This window comes from Enhydra lutris, unplaced genomic scaffold (genome assembly GCF_002288905.1).
Source record: "Enhydra lutris kenyoni isolate GAN:26980312 unplaced genomic scaffold, ASM228890v2 scaffoldscaffold10, whole genome shotgun sequence".
In the NCBI taxonomy this organism is placed as follows: domain Eukaryota; kingdom Metazoa; phylum Chordata; class Mammalia; order Carnivora; family Mustelidae; genus Enhydra; species Enhydra lutris.
In genome coordinates, this window is record NW_019154094.1 from 6,614,046 (window position 1) to 6,632,156 (window position 18,111).

Below are 18,111 nucleotides of genomic sequence, written 5' to 3' on the forward strand. Positions count from 1 at the left end.
TGCCTTTGGCTCAGGTCATGTTCCCAGAGTCCTGAGATCAAGCCCATCATCGCTCCCTGCTCTTGATCTGTATTTGTTTCTCTCTCTCTCTCTCTCTCTCTCAAATAAATGAATAAAATCTAAAAAAAAAAAAAAGAGACTGGCAAAAGATGTGAACAAAACACCTCACCTAAGAAGATAGGTAGTGGCAAATAAGAGTATGAAAAGATGCTCCACATCACACGTCATTAGGGAACTGCAAATTAAAATGAGATACCACTACTCATCTACTAGAATGGCCAAAATCCAGAATACTGACAACACCAAATGCATACAAGGATGTGACACACCAAGAACTCTCACTCAGGGCTGGTGAGAATGCTAAATGGCACAGCTTGGAGGACAGTCTGGCAGCTTCTTACAAAACCAAACATACCATTATCATCCAGTCCAGCAACTGTGCTCTTCAGTATTTACCCAAAGGAGCTGAAAACGAACTAATGCACTCTGAACCTTCAGAATCTCCATCACAAGACCCCGTGATTTATACATACACTAAAATCTGAGAACCCCTAATCTAGAGCTTCAGTTCGAGGGCCACACAGGACAAGCAGGACAGTAATCAGGGCCCTCCCAAGGTTGTCTTTCTTATATGGAGACACCCCACTATACCTCTCAAGGTGAACCAGCTCTAAACCAAAGCCCAAATTTCCCACAACCACAGGAGATGATACAAAAGCCTGGCAAAAGGACCAAAAACTTCTGAGAAATTATGGCCATGGAATACCCCTCCTGTGCAACGGCACCCAAAGTTCTCCTAATCTGCATAAACCAAGGACCCTCAAATTACAACCATAGTTTGGGATAATCAACAACTAGTAATGCTACAGAATACGTGAGGGAAATGAACACCAAGGCTAAGGGCACAACAGCAATAATGTAAGCCAGAAGATTGTGGAATGATAAAGTCAATGTGCTGAAAGAAAACATACTGACTCTATACCCAGAGAAAGTGTTCTTCAAGGATGAGAATAAAATACACATACACAAGCCCAGAAGCTTTTTCTAGGGACAGGGTCTTTGCTGTCAGTTAGATTCTTTATTTTTTTCAAGTAATCTCCACACTCAATGTGGGGATTCCAACTCACAACCCCAAGATCAAGAGTCACATGTTCTATCCTCTGAGCCAGCCAGGCATCCCTGTGGGTTAAATTCTTAAAGGGATCTGTACCCAATACCAAGAACAATTTATCAATATCTTGAGGATCACTCAACCCAACCACCTTCTCAGTATCTCTAGAACACTGCTCAGGCTCTACTTTAACATGAATAGTCATAGGAAACTCACTGTTATCTAAGAAAGTTCCACTCCATTTTTCTCTTTAACTTCTACTTGATGGTACTAGTTATGCCAAAGCAACAAAATACTAAAACTAATCTCTCTTTCACTTGCCAGATCTTGATGTATTTGATAAAAGTTGGCCCCACCTGTTTCTTCACCAAGTGAAACATCTCTAATTCCTTAAACAGTGCCTCAAGTCACCTAATTTTTTTCTTTTTTTTTTTTTAAAGATTTTTATTTATTTGACAGAGATCACAAGTAGGCAGAGAAGCAGGCAGAGAGAGAGGAAGGGAAGTAGGCTCCCCGCTGAGAAAGCCCAACGTGGAGCTCGATCCCAGGACCCTGAGACCATGACCTGAGCCGAAGGCAGAGGCTTTAACCCACTGAGCCACCCAGGCGCCCCCCCGCCTTTTTTTTTTTAATATTTTAGTTACTTATTTGACACAGAGAGACAACAAGAAAGGGAACACAAGCAGGGGGACAGAGAGAGGGAGAAGCAGGCTTCTTGCGGTGCAGGGAGCCCAACATGGGATCCATGGACTCTGGGATAATGACCGGAGCCAAAGGCAGATGCTTAATGATTGAGCCACCCAAGTGTCCCTCAAGTCATCTAATTTCTACTTTCTTCACAGTCTAGACTGCTTGAAAGGCTCTCAATTGTGCATGTCTCTGAAAATGCAGTTTTGAAAACACAACACAATACTGAAAATACAAAGTTATTATGTTCCGCTCTAAGAGTGCTTATATTTTCAATCCTAAAATCTATCATCCTTACGCTTCTGACTGATAACACCATCTCCCCATTACTGTCTCAAAGGCAATAAAGAAGCATGCGAAGAACTGCTTTAAAGAATAGTTAAAGAGCTCCTGAGTGGCTCTCAGTCAGTTAAGCAGCTGCCTTGGGCGTGGGTAACGATCCCAAAGTCCCAGATGGTGCCCCGCATCAGACTCCCCGCTCAGCAGGCAGTCGGCTTCCTCTCTCCAACTGCTCCTCCCCACCTTCCACCCCACCCCACCCACCACTCCCCCTGCTCTCTCTCAAATAAATAAAATCTTTAAAAAAAAAAGAATAAATGGTAACTATCCAGCTCTAATTAAATTAATAAAAAGACCTGAATCCTTGGGTATGATTCACTCTAACAAAGCACCTTTAAACTACGTAAAAGGTAGAGTCAAATTTGTAGAGCATTTACAGTCTGTATCATGATAACACTATTAAAATAGTGTGTGTCCTCTCTTCCATTTTACAACTTACTTTAAAAAAATCATCTGCAGCACTTACCTAGAAGATACATAAATATCTGTGGTATTAAACTGAACATAGTAAAAAGAATACTTAAAATTAAAGTTCAAATCCAAGGGGCACCTGGGTGGTGCAATTAAGTGTCAAGACTCTTGGTTTTGGCACAGGTTGTGATTTAAGGGTTGTGAGATAGAGCCCTGTGTCAGGCTCCACACTCAGCACAGAGTCTGCTTGAGTTTCTCCCTCTCCCTCTCCTCCTTTGCCCCAAAATAAATAAATAAATCTTTTTTTTTTTTAAATCAGGTAGCAGTGATGATGTGATGACTTAGGAAATATACTAAAAACCAATGGAAGTGTGAATTTTATGTTGTGTAAAGTATATCTCAATACATCTGCTTTTTAAAAAAGAATCTATCAGGGGCACCTGGGTGGCTCAGTGGGTTAAAGCCTCTGCCTTTGGCTCAGATCATGATCCCAGAGTCCTGGGATTGAGCCCCGCATCGGGCTCTCTGCTCAGCAGGGAGCCTGCTTCCCCCCTTCTCTCTGCCTGCCTCTCTGTCTACTTAGGATCTCTGTCAAATAAATATAAATATAAATATAAATATAAATAAATAAATAAATAAACAAATGGAGACCGAAGAGTCCTATCAACCAAATGACAACCTTGTTTGCATCCTATTCGAATTGACAGCTATAAAAAAATCCCTGAAACAGAAAACTTTGAATATTAACTGGCTACTTTTATATTTAAAGGTTCTCCAGTGATTGTGATTATACTTAAAACACAAGTACTGGGACGCCTGGGTGGCTCAGTTGGTTAAGCAGCTGCCTTCGGCTCGGGTCATGATCCCGGCGTCCTGGGATCGAGTCCCACATCGGGCTCCTTGCTCGTCAGGGAGCCTGCTTCTCCCTCTGCCTCTGCCTGCCATTCTGTCTGCCTGTGCTCGCTCTCTCTCCCTCTCTCTCTCTGACAAATAAATAAATAAAATCTTTAAAAAAAAAAAAAAAAAAAACCACAAGTACTATCTTTTAAGACACATCCCACGATATTTACAGATGATATGGTGTCTTGGATCTTCTTCAAAATAATCCAGTATAGAATGGTTGGGAAATAAGAGAGGACACAGATGAATCCAAACTGGTCATGGCAGGATGTCTGGGTGGCTCAGTCAGTTAAGCATTTGTCTTTGGCTTGGGTCATGATCCCAGGATCCTGAGATCAAGTCCTGCACTGGGCTCCCTGCTCAGTGGGGAGCCTGCTTCACCCTCTGCCTGCTGCTCCCCCCTGCTTGTGTGCTCTGACAACAAATAAATAAAATCTTTTTTTTTTTTTTAAGATTTTGACGGAAATCACAAGCAGGTAAAGAGGCAGGCAGAGAGAGAAGGAAGCAGGCTCCCTGCTGAGCAGGGAGCCCGATATGAGGCTCAATCCCAGGACCCTGGGATTATGACCTGAGCCGAAGGCAGAGGCTTTAACCCACTGAGCCACCTAGGTGCCCCTAAATAAACAAAATCTTAAAAAATGAAAATAAAAATAAAAAGACCCCCCTGATCTTCCCACTAAGGGAAAGTGACCTTGCCTAAAACAATCCTCAAAAAAAAAAAAAAAAAAAATGGTCACAGATTGATAATTATTAAAGATGAGTGTTCTTGGGGTGCCTGGGTGCTCAGTCAGTTATACATCTGATTCCTGACTTCGGGTCAGATCATGACCTCAAGGCTGTAAGATCAAGCCCTGCATCGGGCTCTACAGTGCATATAGAGCCTACTTAAGATTCTCTCTCTCCCTCTACCCCTCTCCTCTCCCTACCATGCACACGTGCATGTTCTCTCTCAAAAAATAAAATAAAAAAACAAAGAGAAGTGTTCAGTACTTGGGGTTCATTTCATTAAACCAATCTCAACTTCTGTAAAGGATCTGAAATTTTACATTTTATTTTTTTTTAAAGATTTTATTTATTTATTTGACAGAGAGATAGAGAGCACAAGTAGGCAGAGCAGCAGACAGAGGAAGAGGGAGAAGCAGGCTCTCCGCTGAGCAGGGAGCCCGATGCAGAGCTTGATCCCAGGACCCTGGATCATGACCTGAGTTGAAGGCAGCCGCTTAACTGACTGTGCCACCCAGGCACCCTGTGAAATTTTTCATTTTAATAAAGTTTCCTACATGGGGCGCCTGGGTGGCTCAGTGGGTTAAGCCTCTGCCTTCGGCTCGGGTCATGATCTCAGGGTCCTGGGATCGAGCCCCGCGTCGGGCTCTCTGCGCCAGCAGGGATCCTGCTTCCTCCTCGCTCTCTCTGCCTGCCTCTCTGCCTACTTGTGATCTTTCTCTCTCTGTTGAATAAATAAATAATATCTTTTTAAAAAAATAAATAAATAAAGTTTCCTACAAAAAACAGGAGGTATACAAAAATTACTATTATGAAATCAAGCTCACAATAGATAGGGCAATGCAACTGCAGGATCAAACATGGAAAATGGAATATGGACTTCAGTAATGACCTAAAGGTTTCCCTTTAAATAGGCAAAGTTATAGAAGGACACTACCAGATCACATCTTAGAGCTGAATTAAATAGGACAGACTTAATAATACAGGTATATCTTATACCGCTGTATTTTGCTACTAGTGCTAAGAAATGGATTACAGGAGCAATTACATATTCTTGGTTTCCTCAACCACACAACCATGCAGCTTATGGCTACTTTCAGAAATTTCGAATCTGGCCTAGCCAACTAGTTATCTTGATTGCTGATGGCACTAAATTTTTAATAGCAGATACAGAAATTTTCAAAGACTCCAGAATTTACATATATTATTCACCACTACCTTTGCCACTGCCAATCTTCTACACTGAGAATCCATTCTTCAAGAAATCATTTTATAATAATATCAGTTTGCTACTCCTCCTCTTTCTGAAGAACAGGACGCTTTTAAAAAGCATTTCTTCGGGGAGCCTGGGTGGCTTAGTGGATTAATCCTCTGCCTTCAGCTCAGGTCATGATCTCAGGGTCCTGAGATCGAGCCCCACATCGGGCTCTCTGCTTGGCGGGGGGCCTGCTTCCCTCTCTTTCTCTGCCTGCTTCTCTGCCTACTTGTGATCTCTGTCTGTCAAATAAATAAAATCTTTAAAAAAAAAAAAAGCATTTATTCATGTCGACTAAAGAAAGAACAGTAAAAAAATAACAGGTCAGATCCTGCCCTTTGACAGCCAATGTTTTGCATCCCTTGTCTCTCTGTGATTTAGTGATAAGGAGGAAAATGAAAATGAATGAACTTAAGTTTACACACGAAATAATGTGAACACAAAATTAACAACCAACATAGCCAAAGGCATCTTAAGTACTCCACGTTCATCAAAGAACTATTCTTGAATAAGGACAGAACACATTTCCCTAGAGAATATATAAAATCAAATTAAGGTTCCTATTCCAACACACACCATTCTGAGTTCCAGTAAAAAAGGGTAATTAGAGGCAAGTGTACAAGTGTACAGAGGACACATAGAAGTAAGATGACTGAACTTTTTGGACCTTAGGAAACATTTTATAATAGGTAAAATATTCTTTTCTTTTAGATTATTTATTTATTCATTTATTTGAGAGAGAGAGAGAAAGAGTGAGAGAGAGAGCAGGAGAGGGGAGAAGGTCAGAGGGAGAAGCAGACTCCCCATGGAGCTGGGAGCCCGATGCAGGACTCAGTCCCAGGGCTCCGGGATCACGACCTGAGCCAAAGGTAGTCATTTACCCAACTGAGCCACCCATGCACCCCTAGGTAAAATATTCTTAACAATACTCCACTTTCCCTCTGTGCCATTTTCTATGACATTATGCTACAATGAATTCCACTACAATGGCATTTTTATACCAGTGAACTGAGTATACATTTGGTAATAGAGAAAAAGAAATGAAATACTTCAAGAGACTCTTCAAGAAGATCTCAACCCAGTGGAAAGGCATACAGAAGTAAAAATGATGCAGAAATCCAAAGGAAGGGGCGCCTGGGTGGCTCAGTTGGTTGAGCATCTGATTCTTGATTTTGGCTCAGGTTATGAACTCAGGATTGTAAGATCAAGTCCCATGTCGGGCTCCGTGTTCACCAGGGAATCTGCTTAAGATTCTCTCTCCCTCTGCTCCTCCCCACTTGCACACTCATACACGCACTGTCTCTCTCTCAAATAAATCTTTTTTTTTTTTTTTAAGATTTTATTTATTTATTTGACAGACAGAGATCACAAGTAGGCAGAGAGGGGTTGGGGGAGGGAAGCAGGCTCCCCGCTGAGCAGAGAGCCCAATGCGGGGCTCGATCCCAGGACCCTGAGATCATGACCTGAGCCAAAGGCAGCGGCTTAACCCACTGAGCCACCCAGGCGCCCCTCAAATAAATCTTAAAAAAAAAAAGAAAAAGAAAGAAAGAAAGAAAAGAAAAAGGAATGAAGTACTGATATACAGTACCACACAAACTTTTTATTTATTTATTTATTTTTTTAAAGATTTTATTTATTTGACAGAGAGAGAGAGAGATCACAAGTAGGCAGAGAGGCAGGCAGAGAGAGGGGGGAAGCAAGCTCCCCGCTGAGCAGAGAGCCCGATGCGGGGCTCGATCCCAGGACTCTGAGATCACGACCCGAGTTGAAGGCAGAGGCTTTAACCCACTGAGCCACCCAGGCGCCCCCAGACAAACTTTTTAAATATGTTAATGGGGCGCCTGGGTGGCCCCATTAGAGGGAGAGGTCATTAAGCATCTGCCTTCGCCTCAGGTCATGATCCCAGGATCCTGGGATCCAGCCCGCAGCCGCCTCTCTGCTCAGCGGGAGGCTTGTTTCTCCCTCCCCTCTTCCCCTGCTTGTGTTCCCTCTCCTGCTCTCTCCTGTCAAATAAATAAAATCTTTTAAAAATAATAAATAAATAGGGGCGCCTGGGTGGCTCAGTGGGTTGAAGCCTCTGCCTTCGGCTCAGGTCATGGTCCCGGGGTCCTGGGATTGAGCCCCGAATCGGGCTCTCTGCTCGGCGGGGAGCCTGCTTCCCTTCCTCTCTCTCTGGCTGCCTCTCTACCTACCTGTGATCTCTGTCTGTCAAATAAATAAATAAAATCTAAAAAAAAATAAATAAAAATAAATAAATAAATAAATAAAAATATAAATATAAATAATAAATAAATAATAAAAATATGCTAATGAAAAAAGCCAGATACAAAAGGCTGTATATTATATGATTGCGTTTATGGGATAGTCCAGAATGGGCAAATCCATCAACAGAAATTAGATTCCTCATTGCCAGAGATTGGAGGGGTGGGGGATGGGAGTGTCTGCTAATGGGTTTGGGATTTCTTTCCGGGATGATGCAAATGTTCTGGAATTTTACAGTGGTGATGGATACACAACACTGTGAATACACCAAAACCCAGAATGAATTGTATACTCTAAAATGGCAAATTTTATTGTATGTGAATTATACGTTTATTTTTTTTTTAATATGGAATAACATACACCCAAAGATATATACTGGTGAAAACACCAAAGAGGAATATATGACCAGGCTAAGAAAATGATCAGAAAGGCTTTCTAAAGCTGATACTAACGGGAAAATATCTAAGTCTGTTTTATTGCCCACCCTCCCCCTTTTCCCACTCCTCCCTAAACTCAGAAATCACTTACCTGTCAAGAAGAGAGAGAGAAAGAGAGGGAAGGACGGAAAAGGGAGGGAGGGAGGAAAGAAGGAAAGAAGAAGAAATCACCTGTCACCCAAAGAAACATTTATACTCCAGTACAAACTATTCCGATGAAAATATGATCTACCTATAAGAAGATGAGTAAGAGCTCTCTTGAATCTTCCCAGTGTATTTCTATTCCTCACACAGAACATGGATTAACGCAAATGAACATCTGATCAAGAATTTCAGACAGTCTAAAAAAAAAAAGAAGAATCTCAGGCAGTTCAACAAAAAAAGAGCTCAGAGAGGACTTACTTTAGGACGCAACATTTTTCTTAAGGGTCTCTAACTTCTATTCCCACTCACCACTATCCACAATCTCCCCTAAATTTTTCATTCTGTAAATTAACAAATAAATCTTAAAAAAAAAAAAAAAAAAACTAGCTGTGCCTTCAGAGTTCAAGATGTAAAATATTTTAGGGGCACCTGGCTGGCTCAGTCAATAGAGCATGTGACTTTTTCAAGATTTTATTTATTTATTTGAGAGAGAGGGTGCATGAGCTCTCTGTAGTGCAGGGAAAGGGCAGAGAGAGAGGGAGAGAATCTCAAGCAGACTCCCTGCGGAGCTCAGCCCAACGCTGGGGTCATTCTCACCACCCTGAATCATGACTTGAGCTGAAATCAAGAATCCAATGCTTAAATGACTGAGCAATGCAGGCTGCCCGAGAGCATGTGATTCTTGATCTTGGGGTGGTGAGTTCAGGTCCCATGTTGGGCACAGAGATTAAAACAAAATCTTTTTTAAAAAATGATGTAAAATATTTAATTATAATTTTGTACATAAACTATAGCAGAAAACCAGAACCAAAATCTTAGGAAATACTAAGGTAATAAAAGTCAGAAGTAAGGAGAAAATAAAGTATTAAGTTTTTACCTCTAATTTATCTCTAATTACATATAAGATCCGATCTTGGCACTCTCTCGGCAAATGTTTTCTTAATCAACTCAAGTCAAAACAGAGGAAGAACATATCTAAATTATAGACACAGGAAGGGTACCAAAGGCACGGGATAATAGAATCAGGATTCAGAAAGTCTCCTTTGGAACTATGGACAGAAACTGGACTTACAGAAAGAGAACAGGAGCGTAAACAAGTCCAACACATAGAATGAGAAAATCAACCAATCAAGAATAAAGACATGGGTTAACAGCAACTCTAAGGAAAAATACCTAGAAGGGAGCTTACTACCAGACAAGTATAAACCAACACTGAAAAGTAGATATGGAAAGAAAGAAAAAAAATTATTTCAAAGCAGCAGGGGTGGAAACTAAGTGGAAAGGGGTCATTCTGAATTCCTTAATCACTTCCTTTCCAGGGCCTAATACAATATCTGGATCAGACCACATCTGACAGAATGACTAACTGTAGCATGTTCACAAGAGATGCCCAACATAGTAAAAGGTTTAGAAAGCACATTTCCTAAGTAAGAGGTGGCTGGGGGAAAAAAACTGTTTAGTCTGGAAAAAACTGACGTGGGACAAAATAAGTCCAGAAAAGAAATTACTCCTGCTGTCAACACTGTCAAAGTTTAAAAAAAAAAAATTCTAAAATCCAGGAACTTCTTTAATTAAAAGGAGCAAACCCACCAAGAAGGGACAAAGGCTGACTTATTAGTCAAGATACTTGAGAGAGACTGCTTTGCTTGGGATCAAGCTAGCCCTGGGAGTGAGAACAGGTCATCGATTCCAGCTGCAGTCGCTCACTTCCTGTTTGGCCAAGGGCAAATGACATCACCTCTCCACTGAGGCTGAAAAACAGTCATTTAAAATACCAATATTATAGGAGTATAATTTAAATTAGGTAACAACTGCAAACTGCTTTGGAAATGGACTTTATTATGATAATGAAAACTCCATTTTCCTACCTTACACATACACTGAGGTTGAACAGTTAAGTAAATCTATTATAAATAACTAGAGCCAAGTTTCTGTCGGGCGGGGGGGGGGGGAGTTACAAATAAGCAAGGAGAGGAACCCTAGAATGAACTTGTGGTACTGGACTAGAGTCAGAGAGACCAGTACGACCGCATCATATTTATATACTGATAGATACGGAAATAAACATACATGTGCGTGTACCTGGGTCTGTATACATGTACGTATATGGATACTGTAAGCAGTATACATACATGTAGTTCCTAGGTATGCCCTCTAAGACATTTAGAAGCAGTGATAGCCCAGCAGCAATGAGTACATCCAGTTCATTTAGAAACCAGATCTGGGTTTCTAAATATTTTTCTCCAATAAAAGAAACCAGGGCTCCTTGGGAAAATGGCTGATTTTTGTGGGGGCTGCGGCAGGGAAAATCAAAGATGAGACTGGAGCATCATGCAGCACCAAAAAAAGAAAAGGAGGACATACAGAAAGAACTTAAGTACCAGGGGCGCCTGTGTGGCTCAGTGGGTAAAGCCTCTGCCTTCAGCTCAGGTGATGGTCTCAGGGTCCTGGGATCCAGCCCCGCATCGGGCTCTCTGCTCTGCTGGGAGCCTGCTTCCCCCTCTCTCTCTGCCTGTCTCTCTGCCTACTTGTGATCTCTATCTCTGTCAAATAAATAAATAAAATCTTAAAAAAAAAAAACAAAAAAAAACTTAAGTACCAAATGGCCAAAGCCAGAAGAATGTAAGCAACAAAGCATGGTATTTGGATTACATCCCGAAAGAAAAAATATGTATTCATGAATCCATACTGATACAAATGAATAAGTAAATAAACTGCCGGGGGGAGGGCCGTGTACAAATCTTCCCTTCAGAAGAATTCCAAATAATGTAGACGGAATGAGGGAAACAGAAAATCACCACTACAATTACACAGTAAATGCCACTGCAGGCAAATTTCACCGATGAATGCTAAAATTCGTGGAAGAAACTCAGATCTTTGGGTAGCCTCACAGAACCTCCCCAAAAAATTTACTCATTACTGTGGGTGATTCTAACACAGGTTCACAAATTCTTTGATACTCATCCCTTCAGGAGGTAGAGCTTACTTCCCTTCCTCCAGAAATGGGCTTGACCTGGCGACTCATTTCTAGTTTCTAACAAATGAAGTAAGGAAATGGAAAAATAGTCACTTTAGTGAAACCAGGCAGATACTACCTTAATCAAGTTATCAAAGTTAACATCAGTAATAAGTCACATTGCTATCAAGTATCCCCTGAAATGCAGTATGACATGACAAGAAGGACATACCATCTCTGTGGTACTCCTCCCCAAAATGCCTCACTTCAGGCTAATCAAGACAAAACACCAGAAAACCCAATTCAGGAACATTCTACAAATAACTGACTGCTACTTTTCAAAGGTGTCAAGGAGAGAAAGGCAAGGAGAGACTCAGAAACTGTCACAGATTGTCGGAAACTAGGGAAACAGGACACCTAAATGTAATGTGGTATCCTGGATCAGATCCTGTAATAGAAAAAGGGTATCACTAGGGAAAAACTAGGGAAATGAGAAGAAAGCCTATATTTTAGTTAAAATAATATTAAACTAATATTGATGTCTTAATTTTAATAAATGTCTCACTACAGAAGATGTTAAATTTAAGGAAAGCTAGATAAAGATTATATGGATGTTCTGTACACTCTTGACAGTCTTTTTTAAATCTAAAATTATTTCAAAATAAATTATTTTTTAAACTGTCTTATTGTAAAGTCAGAAAGAGGGAAAGTAATACATTTTAAAAGAAATTTAAATACATGCAAACCACTAAGAAAGGTTTTATGGTGAGAAGATTAACATTTTCAAGTGCCTGGGAGGTACAGTAGGTTTAAAGTCAGACTCCTGGTTTCAGCTCAGGTTGTGATCTCAGGGTGGTGAGACAGAGCTGCACAGAGTCCCACTCTCTCTCTTGCTCCCCCTCCCGCCCTCACCCCTACAGACACATGCTCTCTCTCTCTCTCAAATAAATAATTAACTAGTTAAATAATTTTTCCCCCCAGGGGCACCTGGGTGGCTGGCTCAGTTGTTGGGTGTCTGCCTTCTGCTCAGGTCATGATCCGGGGTCCTGGGATGGAGCCCAGACAGAGTCGGGATCCCAGCTCAGCAGGAAACCTGCTTCTCCCTTTCCCACTCCCCCAGCTTGTGTTCCCTCTCTCACTGCGTCACTCTCCATCAAATAAATAGGTAAGATCTTAAAAATATATCCATATATTAAAAAGAAAAGGAAGATTAACTTTTCTACTGTACAAACAAACGCCAAAGTAAACTGGATTGACTTTCAAGCTCAAAAATTTAATGACATACGGGGCGCCCGGGTGGTGCCCCCAGTTAAGCCTCGGACTCTTAGTTTGGGCTCAGGCTGTGATCTCAGGGTGCTGAGACTAAGCCCTGGATCCCTTGGCACTCAACTTGGAGTCTGCTTAAAACACTCTCTCTCTCCCTCTCCCTCTGCACCCCGCCCCCCAATGCGCGCACTTCCACGTGCTCTCTCTCTCAAAAATAAATTAATCAAAAATTTAATGACATACAAAAGCAATTCCCATTAGGTCTGTGTCGAGAGATTAGCCCAGCAAGCTCTAAAAAGGTAGTGAATATGATCCCTCATATATATCAGTTTGCTTTAACCCCTTTCTTGACCATAATTGTCCTCAACACATTCCTAGCAGTAATCTACAGAAACCTGGTTCTAAAAGTACCATTTAGAAGAACAAAGTGAAATCAGTGAGTGATATTTACTCGGTTTCCTTTTCAAATTGATCAAATCAAATGAACCACCAGATGACTTCCATTAGGTCAAAATGTTCCTCAGATTTTCTTGCTTTTTAAGGAAAAATAAAATCTACACATCAACTAACCATGCTTAATATTTAAAAAAAGAAAAAGGGGGGCACCTGGCTGGTTCATTTGGTGGACCGAACACGCAACTCTTGATCTCAGGGTCTTGGGTTTGAGCCCCATGTTGCGGGGTAGAGATTAAAAACAGTAGTAACAGTAATTTTAAAAAGAAGGGAAAAATGGAAGAGGAGGAGAAGAAGGAAGAGAAAGAGGAGGAGGAAGATGCCCTAAATTCGAAGGGTCAACAGCAAAAATTTCAAGAGACAAAGATGGATCAATCGGGAAAATGAACAAGACATTTAAATCAGGAAGAACAAACTGACTAAAGCTAAGTCACCTATCTTGATGGGGATGAGGTTCAAATCACACAAACACTCCCCTTTACACAAGGGGACACTCACTTCCACAAACACCCCCACCCTATAACCAAAATTAAAACCACAAGGCAGTATCTTTCCCAGATCTCTTTTTTTTTTTTTTTTTTAAAAATTTTTTTTTTTAAAAAGAGAGAGAGAGAGAGATCACAAGTAGGCAGAGAGGCAGACAGAGAGAGAGGAAGAAGCAGGCTCCCCGCTGAGCAGAGAGCCCGATGCGGGGCTCGATCCCAGGACCCTGGGATCATGACCTGAGCCGAAGGCAGAGGCTTTAACCCACTGAGCCACCCAGGCGCCCCTCTTTCCCAGATCTCAATCCATTTCAAGCAAGCTTGGGAAACCTGTCCTACTTTCCCCTGAATGCCAGAGTAAGCAATTAATAAAAAGTTTTCATATCCTCAAGAAAAATAAAAAATAGAGCTAAGCCACCTAGACATAAGAATCCAGGTGCTTCCTTCATTGTCAGCAAACAATGGAAAATGACTTTTTAATATGTAACGTAAACTTACTCGTAAATTTGAGAAATTTAACACAGGTTAAATAGGCTGAAATGGTAAGTATTGGAAGATAGGACTTAAAAAAACAACGACACTGAGACAGGGTGGGAAAATGTTTTTAGAAGCTTCCCAGCACTGCCACACATTAATGTATTTATTCATACAATGGGAAAAGAAGGGAAACTCACTAGGATTCAGTAACTTGACTAAAATATCCCCTAAGAACATCCAAGGTTCCTTAGTTCCCATTCTATAATCAATTGCCTTTTTATTACTGATTTGGCTGCCCAGAAACAAAGGAGGTGTCCTAGCCAGTGGATAATTAATTCCAATTGTGTACGTGGCACTTTATACTTTCGGTGTAAATAAACTCGTACCTGGTTTATCAGTCTCTGGTGAGATTACTTTGCATGAATAAATTCTCAAGCGCTTGAGTCACCCTTGCATAAACCAAAAATTTCACGTATCTAAACTAGTGGGGGGGTTGGGGGGGAATCCAGAGAGACCTTGACGTGGATGCCAGTTCTGCCACATAACTATCTGTGTGACCCCTTACTTCTATCAGTCTCAATTTCCCCATCTGTAAACAAATACCTCCGGCTAGTGCCTAGAAGATGGCTCAATGCTCACAAGGTGATAGCTTTATTATTTTTAAGCTGAACTGGAGAGGAAGACTACCACTGATACAGGAACATCTCACTTGAAAAGGAGTAGTCTAGACCATCAACCCACTGCACTGGAAAGACACCCCCTGAAGAGAAAGATCCAGTCTCAGAGAGGTGAGAGGAGCAAAATTTAAAAGTTGCAAGTAAAGTAAGTACCTGCTGCACTGCACAGCTCTCCCTTAGCAACTCCAATGTTGTCTACCAAACACCCAGCCGGTAATAGTTAGAGCATGACAACTGTTCACTCTAAATCCATGTGCTCAGCTTGGATTCAGGACTGATTTATAAAAATAGCTGTTGCTGCTGCTCTTTGAATCTCTTTGAGCTGATGACTGGGCAGTGTTACCCTATAGGCCTAGAGCAGCTGTATTCCCTCACCACACCCATTTCTCTGCCTACCCAGCCAAGCTGACGGTACCCCCCTCCCATCTCTGCAGCATACTATTCTCCCTCTTCCTGGGCTGAGTGAGCAAATTACAAGCACAAATATCCCCTGATGCAATGCCACAACCATCCCTGGGAAAGAGCAGAGGCAGTTGCCAAAAGTGCAGCAGCAGGGAAATGGGCGGGAGACACACAGACAGACACACACACACACACACACACACAGAGCAAGAAACACTGCAATGCTATGCAGCCCTGGAGAGCGAATCGAGAGGCCCTGGGGAGCAATAGTGTAACCGAACCAGAGGAGGGAAAGGAGAAAGGGAGTTTCCAGGAGAGAGCTGGGTAACACTAACCTTCAGGAGAAGCACCTTTCACACCGGGTCTGGGTGCTAAAACACAAACCTAAGGGTAATGACTGCCTCCTCCCTAAAGTAGCAAAAGCATTTATTTTACACGTTCCTGGGTGGAAGCAAAAACAAAAACAAAAACAAACAAACAAACAAACAAACAAAAAAAAGTCGCCCCCACGGGGTAATTTCACCAAAAAAGGGCTCAGGCAACACCAGCGGAGAACCTGGTCCAAGTGCTAAATCACAATCTCGGTTCTGGGTAACGTTTCCAACTGCCCCCTCCCGGTCCCAGTCCCAATCCTCCCATCCCCACCCTTGCTGCGACGGCTTTGCCCTCCCGCAGCCAGACACACGCTAGTCCCCCAGCAGTGCGGGAGGGGACGCGCGCAGAGTCCAGGCTGGGGCCCGGTTCTCCAGACTGCCCCTCAGCCCCGCCCGTAACCCCAGACTGGCCACTCTCTCTAGCTCACATCAACCCCACCTCAACTGACCCCTGAAGTCTCACGGACCTTTGAGTTTTTCTACGCCCCCGAACCCCACCCAGGGCCCCAAACCGCAGCCGACCCTCGCTCCGCGAGCGCAACCCCATCCCGAGCCCAAAGCATGCCTCTCGGCCCCACGCTCCAGACGCCTGAAACCCCGGTACTCTCAGCCCCGTCCGCCCCGAGGCGCCCCCGGATCGCCGCTCTAAGCCTCGGAAGATCACGCCCGCAGGCCCCCCAGCCCGGCCGCCCCCGCGTCCCGCAGGCCCGCGGCCACCGCCCTTCCCAGCCTCGGGCGGGCCCTGAGGGGTCCCGGGCGGCCGCGGGGCGCGGCTCGGGCAGCCCCCGGGACAGTGGGGAGGCCGCCCCTCAGATCGCGCCCCGCCTGTCGTTGCACCTACCCGCCGCCGCTGCGCCGGAGCCGAAGCCGGAGGGAGACGGGAGACGGCCGGGAGGAGCCGGGAGGAGCCGGGAGAAGTCGGGAGGAGCCGGAGCCACCGAGCAAGCCCGTGGGGCGGGGCGCAGGGAGGCAGCCGCTTCCTCGTCGCCCTCTTGAGGGCCGGCGCGAGGGAGGGGCGCCGCCACCGCCTATCCCGCGGGCGCCGCTGCTCCGACCAATAAACGCGGCGAGGGGGCGGGCGGAGGGCTGAGGCAAGCCAATGGGCGTCGACCCCGCCGCCTCGACCTCGCAATGGTAGCGGCGCGAGCAGAGGGCCGTTGGGGGCGAGGTACGCATGGGGGCTTCAGACTCCCGCCTCCCGCCGGCTAGCGCCTGGGCGAACGGCGGGTAGACCGACCGCCGCCAGGGCTTTGTAGTGGACGTTGCTTCCTTTCAGAACTTGGGTGCCTGGAGCGGGGAGGATGCGAGCGGCCGGGTACACGCGGCCGGGGCCCGGGTCTCCCTGCCCGCAGGGCCTGCGGGTTCTGTGATGTAACCTGGGCGGGGCGCGGGGCGGGGCCTAGGGCGCGGGCCAGCTGGTCGCGGGAAGGAGTTGTGGGGAGACGGGGACGCGGGTGTGGGGCCCCTCCAGGGCTGCGCTGCCACCAGTCACAAGCGACGTGGCTGTTTCAAGTTGAAATGTGCTGTAGATGTAGAGTACACATCGGATTTCCGAGACTTAGCACCAAAAAATAGATCTCATTCATAATTTTATATTGATTATAAACGACAGTTGATAGCAAAATTGGTTATTACCGTTTTAGATCTATTTGATTAAAGAAAACACATTTAAAATAGTTTTATGGTGTTTTTTTGTTTTGTTGTTGTTTGCTTTTTAAAATGTAGCCACTAGGAAACTTAAAATTACTGTTTGGGTCACGTTATACGCTTGCTAGCTAGGAGTGGTCCAGAAGGAAAAGTGATGGCTCACGCCTACTGAGTACTTATAGTCCAGGCACTCTCGTTTAAGTGTGTGACACCTAATAACTCCTTTTGCTGCCACAAGGATGCTCTACAATTGGTGTTAATGTTCCCATTCTCATTTTACAGATGAGAAACAAACACAGAAGTTTGGTAATTTACCTAATGACCGGCAAGCCAGCAATCAGCAGAGTGGTGCTTTAACTCAGGCAACCAGGCCTTGGGGCCATGTAGTCCACCCCTAGAGCTGGCGGTTACCTGCTCTAGAAAGAACACTGCACTTGCTCGAAAGCCCTGGTTGGATGTCAGCGCTGCTACTTTGTGTGTCACCGTGGGGAAGTTCAGCTGCCTTAGTAAAAGTGAGATAATGCAGTTACCGGCCTCTGTCATAGCCCCCATTAGGGTGACCTGGAAGTAGCAGAGTGAGGTAGTTAAACTTGGACTCTGGACCCTGAGTCCTTGTGTACAAATCTGGGGACTGCTACTTACAAGTTATGTGAGCTTGCAGGAGATATTTCATATCTCTGCTCCTCATTTTCCTCAACTGTAAAGTAGATAGCAGTGGAACCTACTTTATTAGGGTTGTTAGGTGGTCATATGTGTTGATATATATAAAGTGCTTAGATTGGTGCCTAGCATTTAGGGTACTGCTCATAATGACTATGAAGGAGTATTTATGGCTTATACAAATACAGAGGAATGAAGAGTAGAAGGATAAGTGGAAAAGGCATAGTTCTATGAATTTGGAGCCCTGGAAAGAACTTCAGGCCAGTCACAGAGAACTGAAATGACTGATCTAGGTCACAGACCAATTCATAAGGCAGGTGTTGTGGGACCAAACTCAAAGCTTTTCCCCTCTCTCACGCGGACTCCAGGGCAGGGGAACTACCATTACAAGCTTGAATTCATTCATCCAACAGACACTGAATGAGTACCAGCACGTCAGGAAGGACCA

The 18,111-nt window shown here is 43.9% G+C and overlaps 1 protein-coding gene across 1 annotated transcript in view; it reads right to left on the reverse strand.

Annotated features, from left to right (window-relative positions):
- The window catches only part of LOC111144179 (microtubule associated protein 4), a 193,967-nt gene extending 177,725 nt beyond the window's left edge, over nt 1-16,242 (reverse strand). Inside the window, exon 1 of the mRNA XM_022498367.1 lies at nt 16,198-16,242. The gene's annotated coding sequence lies outside the window, so the exon portion shown is untranslated. The remainder of the gene's footprint in view (nt 1-16,197) is intronic.
- Between the last annotated feature and the right edge of the window lie 1,869 nt (nt 16,243-18,111).